Source organism: Mirounga angustirostris, unplaced genomic scaffold, assembly GCF_029215605.1.
Source record: "Mirounga angustirostris isolate CCGP_5_RB_7025 unplaced genomic scaffold, mMirAng1.0.hap1 SCAF_1, whole genome shotgun sequence".
NCBI classification, from domain to species: domain Eukaryota; kingdom Metazoa; phylum Chordata; class Mammalia; order Carnivora; family Phocidae; genus Mirounga; species Mirounga angustirostris.
Genome location: NW_026991709.1, coordinates 148556865 through 148577649, shown reverse-complemented (window position 1 = coordinate 148577649; position 20785 = coordinate 148556865). Strand labels below are relative to the sequence as shown.

Genomic DNA, 20785 nt, shown 5'->3' with positions numbered 1-20785 from the left:
GGCGATTCAACACTTCCATACATCACCCAGTGCTCATCATGACAAGCACATTCCTTAATTCTTATCACCTATTTGAACCATTCCCCACCCACCACCCCTCTGGTATCCAACAATTGTTCTCTATAGTTAAGAGTCTGTTCCTGGGGGGAGCACCTGGGTGGTACAGTCAGTTAAGTGTCTGCCTTCAGCTCAGGTCATGATCCCAGGGTCCTGGGACTGAGCCCCATGTCAGGCTCCCAGCTCAGTAGGGAGTCTGCTTGTCCCTCTCCCTCTGCCCCTTTCCCCCCACTCATATGTCCACAATCTCTCTCTCTCAAATAAATAAATAAAAACTTTTTTAAAAAAAATAGGCTGTTCCTTGATCTTCCTCCCTCTTTTTCCCCCTATGTTCATTTGTTTTGTTTCTTAAATTCCATATATGAGTGAAATCATACGGTATTTCTCTTTCTCTGACCGACTTATTTCATTTCGTGTAATACTCTCTAGCTCCGTCCATATCGTCTCAAATAGCAAGATTTCATTCTTTTTTATGGCTGAGTAACATTCCTGTGTGTGTGTGTGTGTGTGTGTACCACATCTTCTTTATCCATTCATCAGTCAATGGACATTTGGGCCCTTTCCATAATTTAGTTCTTGTAGACAATGCTGTTATAAACACTGGGGTGCATGAATCCCTTTGAATTAGTATTTTGTATAAAGACACTATTTTATTTTATTATTTTTTTTTAAAAGATTTTATTTATTTATTTGAGAGAGAGAGAATGAGAGAGAGCACATGAGAGGGGGGAGGGTCGGAGGGAGAAGCAGACTCCCCGCAGAGCAGAGAGCCCAATGCGGGACTCGATCCAGGGACTCCAGGATCATGACCTGAGCCGAAGGCAGTCGCCCAACCAACTGAGCCACCCAGGTGCCCAAGACACTATTTTAAAAAGGAACATTCAGAGGACTGAAATGCTATTACAAGAAATTATGAAAAATTCAGTAGAAGGGGCACCTGGGTGGCTCATTCAGTTGGACATCTGCCTTTGGCTCAGGTCACGATCCCAGGGTCCTGGGATGAAGCCCCACTTCAGGCTCCCTATTCAGCAGAGAGCCTGCTTCTCCCTCTCCCTCTTCTGCTCCCCCTGCTTGTGCTATCTCTCTTTTTCTCTCTGTCAGATAAATAGATAAAATCTTTTAAAAAGTAAGTAAATAAATAAAATTCAATAGAATTGGAAAATAAAATTGAGAAAATCTCACAGAAGTAGAGCAAAAATAAATCAGACATAGAGAAAAAGGGACCAGGAATTACAGGACAAGTCCAGAAGCCCCAACATTTGAATAATAGTTCCAGAAAGAGAAAAGAGAAAATATTTAAATGAGAATATATATCATCAAAGCAGAAATTCAAGGAAATTTCACAGGATGGAAAGTAAAAGGAAAACTGTTTTTCCCAACTTAAAACACTTCTGACACCAAATGTGTAGGTTTTTTCCCCACCAGGCAATTCTGACACTAACTACTTAGAGTTAGTGCAGACCCCATGAGGAAGGACTCAATGCCACAAGACTTCCCCCCACTTCCCACCAATCACAAGTCATAGGTCTTCAGGTTACCCACCCTCCTGTCTGATTTGGTTACAAATTGGAGGTTCCTACAACTCTCTCCTCAGGTTTAATAGTTTGCAATAATGGCTCACAGAACTCAGGAAAACTGAGTTTCTCAATATCACCGATGTATTATAAAGCATACAAATAAACAGCCAGATGAAGAGGTACATAGGGCAAAGTTGGAAGGGTCCCAAGCACAGGAGCTTCTGTTCCCATGGAGTTTGGGGGGCACCACCCTCTCAGCTTCACCAAACAAGGAGCTCTCCAAACCCCTTCATGTAGGGTTTTTATGGAGGTTCCATTATGTAGACATGATTAATTAAATAACTGGCCAAAGGTGATTAACTCAATTCCCAGTCCTTCGTCCCTCCCCCCACTCCTGACACCCCAGAAGTCAGGGGGTGAAGCTAAAAGTTCCAACCGTCTAATCACATGGTTGCTTCCTCTGGCAACCAGCCCCCAACATTCAAGAGTCACTTCATTTGCCTCTTTTTCATGGCCCTCAGAGGCGGTAGGCTGCTTCAAGATGAAGCTAAACATCTCTTTCCCAGCTACTAGCTGCCAGAAACTCATTGAAGTGGACGATGAACACAAACTTCGCACCTTTTATGAGAAGCGTACGGCCACAGAAGTTGCTGCTTATGCTCTGGGTGAAGAATGGAAGGGTTATGTGGTCCAAATCAGTGATGGCAATGAAAAACAAAGCTTCCCCATGAAGCAGGGTGTCTTGACTCATGGCCGTGTCCGCCTGCTGCTGAGTAAGGGGCATTCCTGTTATAGACCAAGGAGGACTGGAGAGAGAAAGCACAAATCTGTTCCAGGTTGCATTGTGGATGCCAATCTCCATGTTCTCAACTTGGTCATTGTAAAAAAACGGGAGAAGGATATTCCTGGACTCACTGATACTACTGTGCCTCATCACCTGGGGCCCAAAAGAGCCAGGAGAATCTGCAAACTTTTCAATCTCTCTAAAGAAGATGATGTCTGCCAGTATGTTGTGAGAAAGCCCCTAACAAAGAAGGTAAGAAACCTAGAACCAAAGCACCTAAGATTCAGCGTCTTGTTACTCCACGTGTCCTCCAGCACAAACAGCGGAGTATTGCTTTGAAGAAGCAGCACACTAAGAAAAATAAGGAAGAGCTGCAGAATACACTAAACTTTTGGCCAAGAGAATGAAAGAGGCCAAAGAAAAACGCCAGGAACAGATTGCCAAGAGACGGAGGCTGTCCTCTCTGAGAGCTTCTACCTCTAAGTCTGAGTCCAGTTAAAAATGAGATTTTCCTGGGTGCCTGGGTGGCTCAGTTGGTTAAGCGACTGCTTTCGGCTCAGGTCATGATCCTGGAGTCCCGGGATCGAGTCCCGCATCGGGCTCCCTGCTCAGCAGGGGGTCTGCTTCTCCCTCTGCCCTCTTCCCTCTCGTGCTCTCTGTCTCTCATTCTCTCTCTCTCAAAAAAAAAAATGAGATTTTCCTAAGAGTGACAAATAAATAAGATTGGACATCAAATCCCCTTTATTTCCATGCCAGCACAATAGGCTCACACCAAGATATATCACTGTGAAATTTCAGAACACTGGGAACAAAGAGAAAATACTAAAAGTTCCCTGAGGGTAAAATACCAGGATCAGGAATCACAATGGCTTTTGATTTATCAATAGCAATATAGGAAGCTAAAAGACTATGGAGAGTAATGCATTCAAAATAATGATGGAAAGATAATTTCCAAGTTATTATAAATTCAGCCAAATTCTCAAAGGAATATGAAGGTAGAATATTTTTGGATATGCAAGGTCTAGGAAAATGTGTTTCCCATGCATCATTTCAAAGAAAGCTCCTGCAGGATATACTCCACCAAAACAAGAAAGAGGAAGCCTTGTATAAAACAAGGCCTGGTTTCCTTTGGAGAGAAGTTAAGGTAGATCCCAGGATAACAGCTGAGCACTGGATGTAGAGGGAAACCAGGCCATATTGGAGCAGTCAGAAGGATCCAGAAACAATTTCATTTTAAAAGATTAAATTGTTGGAACACTTGTTGCATCTGAATATATTTAGACCAGTAATTCTCAAAGTGAGGTCCAGTGACCCTAGGGGTCCTCAAGACCCTGTCCAGAAATTTGCAAGGTCAAATTATTTTCACATGAGTATACAGTGGAGTTTTCCGGAGGCTACTTAACATACAACATACATACAACAGATTGAATGCAGAAGTAGAAATAAGAAGCCATCTGTCTACTAATAAACCCAACATTAAAGAGACTTGAAAATATGTAAAATACCACTCTTTTTATTAAGTTTATTTTGTTTTGAAAAATAGTTTCATAAAAAATGTTACTTATATTTATATGAAATAGATTAATGCTTTTGAATGTATATATATTTTTTCAGTTTTGATTTCTAATATGGTACACGTCAGTGGATATGACCTACATAAACGAGAACTGTTTGGGATCCTCCATAATATTATGAGTGAAAGGGGGTCCTGAGACCAAAAAGTTTGAGAACTGCTGATTTACACAGCTAGTGGAGTGTTTGAATTACATTAGTGTTAAGTAGACCTAAGCAAACAAACAACCATAAACTCCAGAGAAAAGAGAAAATCAAACAGAAAAGGAAGGTATCCATAGCATACCGCATGGCTCAGCTGAGAAAAGCATTTACATGTAAACGGATACTGTCTAATCAAAAGTATGACATAACTATATTAGGGGCTGGGGGCAGGACCAGGGGGCTAAAAGGAAGGTAGGCAAAAGAGAGCTAACTCTGTATCTCCCACAGTAGAAAGTCAATAGATAATAACATAGTAAACTGGGGATTTTAAATTGTGATTTGAGAGGTGGAAGATGGTAATATGCTGATTTTCAACTGAAGAAGGGGACATAAGAGAATCAAAAGAGTGGGAATGCTGAGGCGGGATAGGTGTGATCTGAAGACTAAACCACTGTTTGAGAACCACTAATATTTATAGGAAGCAGTGAAGGTAGAGTCAAGAGAATGGTTTGTGGTTCTGCTCTGCCACTTACTCACCTAACCAAGTCACTTGGTCTCAATTTCCTGTTAAATTAGAGGGCTGCCCTTAACAGTTACTAAGATTACAATTAAGTCTAAAAATTATTGTATGTTCTACCAATAATATTCTGAACAGCAAAGGCAGGTCAGTCAGATTGATCTAGACAAGGAAACTCCTTTTTTCTTTTTTTTTTTAAAGATTTTATTTATTTGACAGAGAGAGAGATAGCAAGAGCAGGAACACAAGCAAGGAGAGTAGGAGAGGGAGAAGCAGGCTTCCCACGGAGCAGGGAGCCCGATGCGGGGCTCGATGCCAGGACTCTGGGATCATGACCTGAGCCAAAGGCAGATGCTTAACGACTGAGCCACCCAGGCGCCCTGACAAGGAAACTCTTTTATCTTTAAGATAGAAATAAAAACATTTTAAAGAAGAAAATAATATTTGATTTGGGCTTTGAGATTTACAAATTAAATAATCCAGAATTCTATTCATTGAATAAAATTAGTGGTCTGGATACAGTTCCATTACATGCAAAACACCCATGGTGTTTTTATCTAGGCTCCTTGTCAACAGCTTCTCTGCTTCGTAAATTCTATTTAAGATGATGTTTTCTCTTCCTGATCTCTAGGTGCCTAGAAAAAAGGAATTATGCCTAAGTAATAAGTGATGATACTCATCTCTTACTCTTTCTTATGTTCATTTCTATGGTTTCTACTGCAATTATGTTTCTTTACAGAGGATGGCTAAAAATGTACCTGCAGCAAGAGCTTGTAAATGCAAGGTAAATGCTTGATTAGCTGCAATTAGGGGCTCAAATCAAAATACCAGGTGACAGTTTGCACTCTTCATCAGAGTATTAACAGAGGTGAGAGGGGGCATACTTTTTTTTCTTTTTTTAAAAATAACCAAATGAAGAAAAGTCACCAATAATGCTCACTTAAAGAAAACCACCTTTAATAGATTATATCATTAATAGTGTCTTCCAGGGGGCACCTGGGTGGCCCAGTTGGTCAAGTGTCTGACTCTTGATTTCAGCTCAGGTCATGATCTCAGGGTTGTGAGATCAAGCCTGTGTCGGGCTCCACACTCAGCACAGAATCTGCTTGGGATTGTCTCTCTCCTTCTCCCTCGGCCCCTTCCCCTGCTCACATGTGTGTGAGTGTGTGTGTGCTCTTTCTCTCTAAATAAGTAAATAAATAAATAAATAAAATCTTTTTTCAAAATATAGTGTTTTCCAATCCTCTTTCTTGGCAGATCTAGTAAACACAGTGGTCCAGAGACAGATTTCAAAGGCACATTTGAAAAGTGCACACACACTGTCACATACAGGAAAGTTTGTACATGCCATAGCTGGTCTATGGAGGAGACATGGCCCCTGCCAGAGATGATGCCCAGAACAGAGAGAAAGAGGAAGAAATTCCCTGGCTTCCTCCTTTCTTTTCCTTTCTGGTTCCCAGTAGTGCCAAACCCAGCCAGAAGCCAGTGAACATGAGGTTCTGGAAAGTGCAGTGGGCAAGCCCCCATCAATCAGAGAAGGGACAGGGTGAGGCATAAACAAGAGCCACATCAGCACAGTCCACCCCTTTTGCTACTCAGCATTCATTCCCATCTTCCCACCCATACTTAACTCTCTAAAACAACTTCATGCTTCTACCTAACAAAACTGCAGTGTAAGCGCCTGGCATTAAGCTTTTGATTGCTGAGGCATCCATTTCAAAAAACATACATCTTGAATAAACATTTTGCCAGTTGTATGGCACAGCTACTAGCAAAACAACCAGATAAGGAATCAAGCCACCACTATCCATGAAGTTTCCTCTTTCAGAAAGCCCTGGGTAACCTAGACAACTGATCACTCGAATGAACCCACTTCTCCCTTCCCATGTCCTAATTCCCACTCTTAAGCTTTAGATTAGCCAATGAGGAATGAACCAGTGAAACCCCAGATACCCCACCCTTGGACCCTAATAAAGGCAGAACCCTAGGTCCTTTCTCTCTCTCCCTTTACCCCCCTCTCCCTTTACCCTTGACCTCACTATATGGCCCTCCAGCATGCTGTGTATCCTCCAGGACTTGTGAGTAATAAATCTTGTTCCTCAAATTTCTCTGATAATTTCTTGCTAAAATACATCCAAAATCATAATAAAAATCACAGGGGTTAATCCAGCCACCACACTGGCCCTGGTGAGGAAATGTCTGTGGGGTCTTGCTAAGAGTAATACAGGTCTGGACAAGTGCCTCAGGCATTCCTAGCCAACAGCATCACTATGAATAGGCTGAGACCAACACAATAAAATGGCAGGCAGAAGATGTATCCTACAAATGAAGATGCTCTCACCCTCTCCCCAACAAGGGGAAACACAATTCCATTTACCATGTTGTCCATATCAAGTCTAGGATCTCCAAGGGATATGCAGCACCAACGGGTCTGAGTGTGACTCCTCATAACCTGGTTGCCATGTAATTAAATTATAAAGTTAAGTGCTGCCAAAACTCTTTATGCAAAATGAGAGGGAAAGGAAGGAGGTGTTGAAATCACTCATTAAAATATACATAATATAGCAGCCTTAGTTCTCAACTTCGTAACTGATCACAAGGCCATAACTGATATTTATCATATCCTTCTCCCTCTACCTATTCCATGTTACTCTTGACTTCATTCAGAATCTTGGCTGCTTGGAATTCTTTACCTAGTGAGGGGACACCGACTTTCATTCCTAATGGGCTTTAGTCCTTAATCATCCTGCCTTTTGGGGTTGCTATTATCCCTTTCCCCCATACTGACTTTTCCTATTGAACATGCAAGTATTAAGAAGCATCCCAATGAGGGGAGCCTGGGTGGCTCAGTTGGCTAAGTTTCCAACCCTTAACTCAGCTTAGGTCTCAGTCTCATGGTTGTGGGTTCAAGCCCTGTGTTGGGCTCCATACTGGGCATGGAGCTTACTTAAAAAAAAAAAAAGTAGAAGAAGAAGAAGAAGCATCCCAATGAATCACAATTCCAGACATAGTCTTATGTGTCTCCACTGTGTAGATACCTTCACATCAATGGAACCATTGTTGTGTATCCTAGTGGAAACATTCTACTCTTGGGAATTAAGACTTCTAGATGAGAAGAGCTAAGTTTACAGAAATGAGAAGCCAAACTCTTGCAAGTGTTATTACTTGTGAGAAGCTCCTCTCAACCAGTGTGCTCTTGCCATGAAAGAAAATGCAACATGTATTAACAGTTGGTTCAAATCATAACCCATAAAACAACACTCCAATTTGGTAAGGTGCTGTCTCCCAGCTGGTACCATAATTGAGTCTTCAGCAGACCATTCCCACATTTTGTAAGACCAGCTGCTTCTGGATTTGGGGACACATGATAAGACTAGTTGAATCTCTTGCTGCTTATACTTATGGTAAAATGTGTTCCTTGATTGGAAGCAATGTTGTATGGAATACCTTGAGGGTGAATAGGAATGCCATAAATCCACGGACAAGGGTGCTGGCAGAAGCTAATGGACAGAGAGAAATAATCCATATTCAGAAAACAATCAGTGAGGACAAATTGGTTCCTACTTAATGATGGGAGGGCTCCAATGTAACCGACCTACCACCAGGTGGGGCTGGCTGGTCCCTCAAGGGAATGATGCCATATGAGGGGCTCAGCACTGCTGTTGGCATATTGTGTGCTCAACAGTAGCAACAGCCAGATTAATCTTAGTGCGAAAATGTCCATGTTGTTAAGCTGTGGTATGGCCTGCATTTCTGATGTCATGGCCACTTTATTCATGAACCCCTGAGTGAGCAACAGGGCGGTTGAAAAAAGAGAACTCACTTATATCGACAGGATAGTTATCTCATCCACTTCATTGTTGTACGGCTCCCCTAATATGGAGACCTTTTGGTCAGTATTTACATTGGTTACAAATATCTTTATACTCTTTGCCTCTCCTAAATCAGGTTCCCCAGAATAGAGCCTGAGACAGAGGTTCATATGTATGTGATTTATTTTTCAAGCACTCTCAGGAGAATGTGATAAGGCAATGAGGGAAGCAGAGTAGGGACGGGAAAAGAAGTAAGCAAGAATGGGGTTTCAAGTGAAGTCCAGCTTCATTCTGATCCCACAGGGAGGTCTGGAGGATAAACTGTACCACAGAATGTGTCCCACCTTGCGCCAAGTGCTTCTGCATCCCCACCTCGGTCAGTCATTGACTATGCACTGCCAAGACAGAGAAGCAGCATAACTCCCAGGCACCTCTGGTTAAGATAACAGTTGGGGGTGCCCGGGTGGCTCAGTCGTTAAGCGATTGCGTTTGTCTCAGGTCATGATCCCGAGGTCCTGGCATTGAGCCCTGCATTGGGCTCCCTGCTCAGTGGGAAGCCTGCTTCTCCCTCTCCCACTTCTCCTGCTTGTGTTCCCTCTCTTGCTGTCTCTGTCAAATAAATAAATAAATCTTAAAAAAAAAAAAAGATAACCTCAGTTGTTCAAGGATAATCCTCCTGAGAAAACTGCAAGTATGAGGCATTGCCTGTGCAAACACTCAGCTCAGAGATATGCATACAAATTAAGCATTAAAAGGATCCCATTTCAGGGTGCCTGGCGAGCTCAGTTGATAGAGCATGTGACTCTTGATCTCAGGGGTGTGACTTTGAACCCCACACTGGGCATGGAGCCTACTTAAAAAAAAAAAAAGGATCCCATATCTAGTAGTCTTTATTCCCTTGTATAGATCCAGATTTCTATCTGGCATCATTTTCCTCCTGCCTGAAGGACATCCTTTAATATCTCCTATTGTGTGTGATGTCATAAGGATTAATTCTTTCAGCCTTTGTTAAGTCTAACATCTTTCACCTTATTTCACCTTCATTTTTGAAAGATATACTTATTGGGTATAGAATTCTAGTTTGACAGGGGTTTTTTTTCTTTTAGTACTTTAAAGATATTGCTCAATTATCTTCTCACTTGCATTGTTTACAACAAGAAATCTGAAGTCATCCTTACTCTTGTTCCTCCATTCATAGCATGCCTTTTTTCTCAGGCTATTTTTAAGATTCTCTCTTTATCACTGGTTTTAATGAATTTGATTATGATGGGCCTCTAGGTTGTTTTCTTCACACTTCTTATGCTTGAGTATTTGTGAAGTTTCATATACATATATATGTGTATATATGTATGTATTTATTTATTTATTTATAGTTTCCATCAAGTTTGGGAAATTTTCTTTTTTTTCCTTTTTTTTTTTTTAGATTTCATTTATTTATTTGACACAGAGAGAGAGAACACAAGCAGGGGGAGTGGCAGAGGGAGAGAGAGAAGCAGGCCCCCCCACTGAGCAGGGAACCCGACATGGGGCTCCATCCCAGGACCCAGGGATTATGACCTGAGCCGAAGGCAGATGCTTAACCCACTAAGTCACCCAGGCACCCATCTCAGGTTGTTTCCTTATATGCATTCACTGACCTGTATTCTGCGGAATACTTGAGAGTGCTCTACAGGTCTCTGGGTTTCTCTCCGTGGGTAGTTCTCTCAGCCCATCCTGAGAACTCCAGCTTTCTTATTCTCCTCCAGACTCTCAGCTCCTCCTCAACTAATGGAGTCTGCTGGGCTCTGCCTGGGTTCCCCTTCCTGCACCAAGGCCTGGAAACTCTCTCAAGGTGGGGCTCACCTTGTTTCTTGTCAGAGATCACTAGTCCTTTGTTTCCTGATATTGAGTGTCTTGACAATCCCTGTTTTACATGTTTTGCTTTTTGGTTGTCCAGCGGGGAGGGTACATCCAATTCCTGTTACTCTATCTTGAGCTGAATTGGAAGTCCTCTCTATTGTTATTTTTATTAGCTCCTTACATATCCAACATTGATTTATTCTTTTCCTAACCTTTTGCATAGAATGTTTAATTCATATAATGTCACTCTTACTTATAATGATATTCTTTTTCCCCATCACAGCTTTAACCAGAACTCATAAATTTGGCCATACAGGGTTTTTCTTATTGGTGCTTTCATTTTCTCTATACAGAAATTTTTTAAATCCCCAAATGATGGGAGTATTTATTGTTGGATCATTATACCATTGTTTTTTCTAACATTAACTAGCATTTCTAATATTATTCTAACATAACTAACATTTCTAATAATTTCTAACATTAACTAACTTGTAGTTTTCCCACATTATGATTAAAGGCTGTGAGGAAGCATACCCCATAGTGGTTAGCAGCTGCGTTCTTGAGTCAGAAAGCTAAGATTTAAATCCCTGCTCTGTCTTTCCTGGCTATATGACCTTGGGCAGAGTATTTAAACTAAGGCTCAATTTTTTCATTTGTAAAATTGAGATAATAATCATACCTATTTCAGGTGTTTGTCCTGAGAGTTAAATTAAGGTAATACATGTAAATCCTTTAGCACATAGTAAGTATTCAACAAATCTTAGTTAAAATTTCTATTTGGGAAACTTACAGGGAATTTCTGTGGTCAACTTTTGCTGTTCAACTGGCACTTGCAAGAAATGAAAAAGGGTATTCTCTTTAGGTATAAAGTTCAATACAGTAGCACATGCTCTTGATCCCAGCTCCATATCGCCTTGGGTTCCCTCTGAGTTTGCCTGCAGCTGCAAAGGACAATGTGCTGACAGTCCCCTCAAAAACATAAACATCTCTTCTTCTCTGCTTGAAGGTGGCCAGCAACGTTTGGGACTTAAAACCCTTGGAGACAATTCTCAACCAGTGAAGGAAAGGGGAAAATAGGTAAATACCCCAGCTTTGCTGTCCCTATAGAGGTCATATCTAAGATACATTCTACATGTTCCTCAAAGAATCTCCCAGAGGAACTGGGCTTTGGTTACCCACAGGTGAAACCTGCCCATTATGCATTGTAGACGGGGCTTTCCTCCTTCCTGGCTCACTGTCCCTGCTCTTTTTCCTGTGCTTCCTGAGATTACCTCCTAAATAAACTATCTGCACAAGACCTCACCTCAGAATCTGTTTTCTGGAGGAATACAGACTAACACAGATATATATGTATTAGATTATCCTAGTAATTGTACAGTTTACATCCACTAAGCAGTGGTTCTCAAATCTCATTTCATATTATAATCAACTGGAGATAAGTACATCAAAATTTCTAGGCATTGTCAAATAAAAAACAAATCCAGATTTAGTAAGAAGAGACTATTGGAAAAGATTAATGCAAAGCAGGTGAGAGGGACTGCTGCTGCAAAGAGAAGCTCTGACCATAAGATCTCGAAGGTTAGACAAGAAGAGTTTTTCTTTTATAGAGAAGAATAAACAAGACTAGAAGTGGGGGGGGGGGGCCTAGGTGTGGGGAAGTGGGATGAAAGAGTGACCTAATGGAAGAGTAGATCAGAGAATGTTTCCCCTGAGCAGGAATTCTCTGCCTTTAGTGCCCGTGGTTCTTGGTCACGCCACTTCGAAGAATGAAGAGGTAGACCAGAAGAGTGGTGGGCAGCAGAGCAAAGTTTACTGAGCAATAGTACAAACCTCCCGGAGGGGGAGTGGGGCCCAAATGGGTTGCCCCTGGAGTTTCTAAGTTTAGGGGTTTTTATGAGCTCTTTTGTGGAACTATCTTAAGCAATCAAGGTGTACTGAGTCAGGCTAATGAGGGCTTTGGTCACATATCTACCTATTAGGTTAATGTCATCATGCTGATGGGGTTTTTTTGCTGACATCTGGGGGCTTATGTCTTAACTGTCCCTTGCCCGTGATAGTGACAAACGCTTTGTGGGTTATTGCCTTATTTTAGGATGTTTTGCAGAAGTCATTTCTGCAAAGGCTGCAAAGCAGAATGCTAGTGTGCTCCTACCTAAGCTGCAAAACAGGATGTTAGTGCTGTTTTATTTTAGCTGTCCTGACTCCATATTTTCTTGTTGGGGACCCTGGCCCTGACTACCTAACTGTCCAACTAACTCCTAACAAGGAGAGATTGTTAAGGAGGAGTTATGTGTTGGTTCAGGCTGGGGGTGGGTCAAAGCTCAGGGACTTGGGAGAAGGAAAGAATCTTAACCAAAGTTTGGTTAACAAGAATTTTTTTCTGATTGGTCAGTGGGAACAAGCAGTTCAGCTTATCATTTATGAGGCCACGGGTGGGAACTTAGAGGGTCTGTGCTTAGTCTTGCCATAGGTAAACATGTCTCGCCATGTGAGTCTTACCTAAGTCATATGGGAAAGGATGGTTCTTTGCAGTAATTCTTTTCCAGAACACAAAAGAGGTTCTGTGTGTGTGTATGTGTGTTTCTAAACTGTCACTGTTTTCCAGGAGCATAGGGCTCAGGTAAAATTCAACACTGTCAGGATGAAGCTTGGACAACAATAGTTTCTAGAAGACGCCTCCCCCCCCCCCCCACCAAGATAATGTATAGATTACAATAAAAGACTTGAGTGACACACCAACTAATTAAAATGTGTAAACCTTATTCAGGTCCTAATTCAAACAAAACTTGTTTTTTTTAATGACATTTATAAAACAATGAGAGATTTTAAAACTGAATCTTTGATGAAGTTAAAGAATTGCTGTTTATTTTTCAGGTGTGACAATGATATTGTGCTTACGAATTTTTAATTTTAAAAAAGTGATGATGGTATTGTGGTTATGTTTTTAAAAGATTCCTTATATTTTAGAGCTACTTACTGGACAAAATGTTTATATATATATATATTTTTTTTTAAAGATTTTATTTATTTATTTGACAGAGAGAGACACAGCGAGAGAGGGAACACAAACAGGGGGAGTGGGAGAGGGAGAAGCAGGCTCCCCGCAGAGCAGGGAGCCCGATGTGGGACTCGATCCCAGGACCCTGGGATCATGACCTGAGCTGAAGGCAGTCGCTTAACCAACTGAGCCACCCATGCGCCCCAAAATGTTTATATATTAAAGGATATGGTTTCTGGGATTGCTTCAGTATAGTATGGAAAGGGGGAAAAGGGGTAGAGACTTAGCTGGCCATGACTTGGTAAAATTGTCAGTGCTGGGGTGGCAGGTCCCCTGGGTTCATTAGGCCAGTCTGTTTACTTTTGCATAGGTTTGAAATAAAAAAGCTTTTCTAAAGAAACCCCCTAATTGTTCTTAATATGCAATCCATGTTGAAAACTGCTTTCCATAGCTTTATTTTTTGTCTGCTCAATGAACAAAACCTGAAAGAGGTTTGTGAAGGACTCCCCTCCCTTGAGTATTACATTTCTATCCATTTCTCCTTGTATTTCCTGTGATGCTTGATTTATAGATGCCATTGCTTTATTATTTGTTTATGAAAGATTGCCTTGGAAAAATAACACATGCTCTTGGCAAAAGCAAAGAAAAAAAAATCAAGCAATATATAAAGGAGTACAGTGAAAAAAGATTTTTTTCACCTCAAATTCCTAACTTTCAATCCCTTTCCTGAGTGCCAGCCACAATTACCAATTTCTTCTGTCTCCGTTGAGGAATATATATATATATATTTAATATATATAATATATACACATGTGCATATATATATATACATATGCATATACCTGAATGTCTTTTTCTGAATATAATTGGGACCCCAATTTTACACTCTGTTTTACACTTTGTTAGACTCCTTGCATTTATCATTTAAATCACTTAAATCTTGTACAGAAAATAGCTACAGTGGAAACTGTGCTGTTTCTGAGAGCTATTTTACAACTCTGTAAATTACAGATAACAATGCAAAGTAGGGCGCCTGGGTGGCTCAGTTGTTAAGCACCTGCCTTTGGCTCAGGTCATGATCCCAGGGTCCTGGGATCTAGTCCCACATCGGGCTCCCTGCTCAGCGGGAAGCCTGCTTCTCCCTCTCCCACTCCCCCTGCTTGTGTTCCTGCTCTCACTGTGTCTCTCTCTGTCAAATAAATAAATAATAAAATCTTTAAAAAAAAAATGCGAAGTAATTCCTGTCTATCAACATGCAAATCAATTCCAGCAAGTGCAGGGACAAGCTCCCCCACCCGTGGAAAAACCAGTTTTGCCCCCATTTTGCTCATTCATTTCAACATTCCTTTACTCCACAGGAATTTGTCCTTCTTTGACTTCTCCTTTGATCCAGTAATGAGATCTGCCTAGTTCCTTCATTATGAGCAAATAAAATCTGCAGCACGTGTTCATTTTATATCTGCATGAGAGTCATGATTTTTATTTTTTTGAGAATTATCCTTTAACAGTGTTTAGCCAATTGGTTGAACGTACAACTCATGGGATGTGAGGAAAATCCAACTTTATTTTTATCTCTCATTGCCCTGTGTGAGTAACTGTCTGGATGTATCAGTAACTCATTTAATCTGTTCCAGTCATTTGCTTCAATAAGGCTTTGATAAATATGCTTTTATTTGTGTTTTTAAGTCAAATGTAATTACACTTGTAGGATGACTTTCTAGAAGGGCTAAATCACTCTCCGAAGAAATTATACAATTTATCCTCCCACTAAGAGTGTATAAAATGATGGTTTTTCATATTCTCTGAACACAACACATTATCAAACCTTTAGATCTTTTCCAGTCTGGTAGGTGAAAAATGGAATCTTACTTAAATATTTCTTTCATTATGAATTAGATTGGCATATTTTCATACAATGTAAGCCATCAATTTTCTTTCTCTGTAAGCTGCCTATTTGTCCTTTGCCCATTTTTTTCTATTGTTTTGGTATTGTTCATATTAACTTGTAAGCTCTCTTTGGATATTAAGGAAATTGGCCCTCTGTCATGGGTGTTGCAAACATCTTTTCCCACAGTGGGGCCAGGGCCACGGTGAAGAGATGGGGCCAGGCAAGTAGTATAACTCAGTGGGTTCAGAATGTACCTGCATCTAGAAAGGCTGTGTCTCTCACACCTCCTGCCCCCCAGATGTGACTGAGTCCTCACCTTCTCATTCACAGTCCCTCAGCAATGAAGATCTAATTGAAGTGCAAGAAAAAGGGTGCATTGAAAAGTCACCATGGAAACTGCCCCTCCCACAGCATTTACCATTCAAAGGCTTCTACAGGCATTCATGTACAACAAATTAGCAAAGAAAGATTTCCAGACTCACCACCCTAATTTTGAATGCAGTCTGAAGGTGCTTAGAGGCATGAAGAATGCCTGTGGTTTCCATAGGGAGATGACTAGGAAAAGAATAGTCTCCAGTGCCAGCTTCTGTGGAGGATAATTTGTTAAGACATTAGACTGCATTTTGTTTTTGCTGCAATTTTCCATCCTCCCCTACCTTCTGCTGATGGTTGCCAGTTCACAGTGCTTAGTGGGCCTTAAGCCTAAAGACTACCTCCGGTCTTTCCTTTAGTGAAAGTCTGGACTCACTGAAGAGGTTAAACTTGGTGGGAAAGGGTGTGCAGAGGAAAAATCCATTCTCTTTGGAGGGTAGAGAAGTCAATGAAATCAGGAGAAGAGGTTCTGCCAGGGGTGACGACCTACGGCCACTGTTAAAAGCATCCAGGATGGTGACTGCAGGGGAGCAAAATCTGCCATCCCAAAATGTGTCTTTGGCATGTGGATTATTTTAGGCTGATTACTTTTTAAGAAACAAAAGGCTCAGGAAGAAGCTTTGCCCTTCCCCCTGACTGCCTATAAGAATTTACATAAAGGACCTGCTCCAGGAAGGGAGTAATCACCATAGATAACTACAGCATAATATGAATTAGGGGTGGTAGGGCAAAAGGTAGCAAAGTCTGTTTGTGTAAATTCTATGTCCGTTGTTTCTGGATGGTCCAGCAAACATTTATCTTTTTCATCTTCCTATGATTTATCTTCCTTCCTCATGAAGTCCCAGACCACTACCCCCTTCTCCTTAGCTCTAGATAAGCCTCAATTGCCTGACTGACTGTGGGTCTCATATTCTTATGAGTCCACCTATGTATGTAACAAATTTAATTTTTTCCTGTTAATCTGCCGCATGTCAATTGAATTCAGCCAGCCAAAAGAATCTTGAAGGGTAAAGGAAAATTTTTCCTCTGAACAGTGACAGAAACTGATCAATGATGGCTAATGATTTTAGGGAGGCAGGGATTGAGGCACTGGGATTTCCAACTGTAACAAAAAAATCCCAGTCCCAGTGCAGGAAAAGACCAGAGGCCTGGTCACTTTCAAATGACACTGGGCATCTCAGCCCTAACCACTCTGGCCTGGGACTACTGATGCCTCTGGGTATCTATGGGTGACTCCCAAAATCTATGGGTGACTTATCATGGATCAGGGTGGCTAGGGGAGTCTAAGCAATGACTGAGGTAGACTTTACCATCATTTTGGCTGGCTGAGGGCTCAAAATTATACTTAATATAATTTTAATAATCTCATATGATATATTTATATATATCACATATAAGAGTAAGATTCATACCCAAAGTACTTTTTAGGACTAGCATTTTGGGAAGTTTCAGCCAGTCAGCTAATGTACAAAAGTCCCACCACAAAAAAAGTACATTTGTGATGTAGTTTTAATTTTGTTCTTCCACTTAGTAGGGCTTGTAAATGCATAACTTTTGCTATATTTTCTTTTATTTTCATAATCAATTATGGCTGTTTATGGGAACAAATAGATTTCCTAAAAATTTACTTTGATTATGACATTTTAGCAGTAGGAAATCCATTTTAAGGTTTGATTTTGTCACCTTACAGCCAGTGAGGGCCAAAATCAGGGATGATCTGGATGATTCTCTACTGCCCTCCAGTGGGAAGCTGGATGGAAGTGGAATGTATATGGGAAGCTGGATGGAGACTGGTGTATATTTCTAACATTGGCATGTACAAAATATAGACAGAAAGAAATAAAAAGAACCAAAGGCTGTTTTTCCCCCAGTGTGTTCAGAAATAAGTGAACTGTTGAATGATGAGTCATTTAGTACCACGCCTTCTAAGGCCACATTTAAACCCGAGGAGTTACTGACAAGACATAAAATAGCACACAATTTTTGATGTAAACATCTTAAGCATTCTGAGTCTCTATATTTACTTATATAAAATTGATTTACTTATCCATACTTATGTAGTTATGATGTGGTACTCTATTATATATCAAACATTCTTCTTAGTAGAGAATCATTAAAGAGTTATAAGAAAATGCATGCAGCTCAATTTTTCCATGTTTCTGATTGGTATCATGGCAGATTTACATTAACAAGTTTATTTAGCACATCTGCGTGAGGCTTAAAATTTGACACTTTTTAAATTGTTTTTAAGGATTTTACTTATTTATTTGAGAGAGAGCATGAGCGAGAGCGCACAAGCAGGGGGAGTGGCAGAGGGAGAGGGAGAAGCAGACTCCCCGCTGAGCACAGAGCCTGATGCAGGACTCTATCCCAGGATCAGGGATCATGCATGACCTGAGCTGAAGACACACACGCTCAACCAACTGAGCCACCCAGGCACCCCAATTTGATACTTTTTAAAATTCATTTTTCAAATATCCAAATTAATGCATTAGGTACTAGCAAATGGTAGTAGTTGCAAACCAAGTCTCCATAGGGTTTCATGTTTGTAAACAAATTTTCAAAACTTACTAATTCCTCTTAAACAACTAAGACAAAACATGACAACATTTATGTCTCCCCCTGGTGATGGCAAATCTGGGGTATGGTACAAAAATATACCTGGTTACCTTCACTTTGTTCAATAAATGGATTGATCATTGAGCCGGAAAACATGCATTTAAGCATGAGGATAAACTGTAAAAAGGCCTTATCATTTCACAGATCTTTTTCCAGGCCATTGAGAACAAGAGAGGAGGCAAGACCAAAAGGTATGAAATTTCAAGTTGGTTTGAAAACTTTGAAAGGTGATAGAGCCTACATTACATAAAACTTCTGAGATAATCTACCCTAGGAAAATATAGCACCTCAGCAATGTTCCCTGAGCAAGGTGTTGATTAAAAATGATACCTAAAATATACTGAACAGTTCCTACATACGAGCTACTGTGCTAAGATTATCTCATTTACCTTCATAAGAACCACATGAGATAGGTACCCTTGTTATTCCATTGTACAAATAAACTGAATATGAGTAACTGGAAGGATCAACCTCCAGAGAAAGACTAAATAAGAACATATCTGGTTTATTTGGAAGTAGAACTCTTCTAGAACTCTAATTTGCTTTTTATATTTACTGCATTTTTATTTAACATGTGTGTGGATTTTTTTTCAGGATTCTAAAGGCAGAGGTCTCAAAATCTGAGAACAATATAATAGGTGTCAAGCCTTCTTACGTTTTGAATAAAGATGCCAATCTGCCCATGCAGGGAGTGCTAAGAGATTGATGAAGGAATTCTGCCAGGATAAGCCTCCTGGCAGTTACACCAGAGAAGACAAAGAATGAAAGAGCAATTGCAGAGGCTGAGGATGAGAATATCTTTGCAGAGCTATGAAGATGCTGTGACATCTCCCCTCCTTATGGAGGAGAGAGGGTTGTATCAGTTATCTATTACTGTGTAACAAATCATCCCAAAAGGAAGGTACCTAAAACAATAAACACTTACTATCTCACACAGTTTCTGTAGATCAGGAATTTGGGAACAGTTTAATTGAATGTGCTGGCTCAGAGTTTCTCATTAAGTTGCAGTTCAAGATGTCATTTCATTGAGCAAGCTGAGGTCACATGCCTACACTCTCGCTGTAAGAAGGCTAGAAAAAGTGAGTTACTGTCTTTCTCATTTTCTGTAAGCAGTGCTCATCACCACCAAGACACATGGTGGGTAATTCCCCAAACACAGGAAGAGAACTCAAATGGTGGACAACAGAAAATAAAACCACAAAAATGTCTAACTCAGGGGCGCCTGTGTGGCTCAGGCATTAAGCATCTGCCTTCGGCTCAGGTCATGATCCCAGGGTCCTGGGATCGAGCCCTGTATCGGGCTCCCTGCTCAGCAGGAAGCCTGCTTCTCCCTCTCCCGCTCCCCCTGCTTGTGTTCCCTCTCTCACTGTCTCTCTTTCTGTCAAATAAATAAATAAAATCTTTTAAAAAAAACTTTTTTTTTAAAGTTTTTTTTAAAAGATTTTATTTATTTATTTGACAGAGACACAGCGAGAGAGGGAACACAAGCAGGGGGAGCGTGAGAGGGAGAAGCAGGCTTCCCACAGAGCAGGGAGCCCGACGTGGTGCTCGATCCCAGGACCCTGGGATCATGACCTGAGCTGAAGGCAGACGCTTAACGACTGAGCCACCCAGGTGCCCCTAAATAAAATCTTTAAAAAAAAAAAGTCTAACTCAAAGTCATCCCTTTGGCTGCCCAACACTGATACAACCACTGCTTTCAATGCTTATACTTCAAAAAAAGTTGCCACTTAAAATGTTGCAAATAGCCTTCATACAAAGATGCACTCACTCTATCACCCTCCAAGAAAGTCAGCCAATGTTTCATCAGTTACCACATCCATCTATCCATTTCTAAGTCCAGAACCTCTAGTAGATATCCAGTCCTTTGCAATTTATAGGCTAACTAATGAAGTTCACCAAGAGTAGCACACCCCACATACAATAGTGAAGTAGAGGGCAAAGAAAGAAAACAAAAATTAAAACACATAAAAGTGCACATGATACTCTTCAAGAAAGGAGACACAAGTAAAGATGCCAGCTCTCATTTCTTCCCCTGATCATTAGGACTGCACCACTCTTAGTGACTTCCTTTCTCCACCAGCCAATCTGTGTTCCCTTTACCTTCAGCCAGTACCTTCATTGCTAAGGGATCTGTGTATTTGATAGAACTATCTGTTTAAAGGTATAATCGCAAACCTATTTCTGCTTGATGATCAGGGTGAATCACTCCAGCCAATACCATAACCTTGCTCTTCTCCTTTTCCTTCTCTTGCCTATCCAGTGACTCAAGACACACAAAATGGTTAGATGGTAGTCTCATCCCCAAATCAATGGAACCATTGCTCAGCTTTTGTTGGGAGAATTCCTTTCTTTGGTAACAGACCTCTAAACAATCAAAACCCAGAATCTCAAAGACTGGCAGTTAAAAAAATTTAATAGCCCTTTGTTCCTAAATCCATTATTTTTGGATATGGAAGCCTGATGGTTTAAAAACATATCCAGAAATTCTCTGACCCTTCTCCCATTAAGAAAAGGAGTCTCTGGTTGCTGGAGGGGATGGGGGTGGAGGCATGGGGTAACTGGGTGATGGACACTGGGGAGGGCATGTGTTGTAATGAGCACAGGGTATTATATAAGACTGATGAATTGCAGTCCTGTACCCCTGAAACAAATAATACATTATA

General features: G+C 40.8%; 1 pseudogene; it reads left to right on the top strand.

The window, feature by feature from the left end:
• Positions 1 to 2115: 2115 nt before the first annotated feature.
• LOC123834709 (small ribosomal subunit protein eS6-like) lies at positions 2116 to 2864 on the top strand (annotated as a pseudogene).
• Positions 2865 to 20785: the final 17921 nt, after the last annotated feature.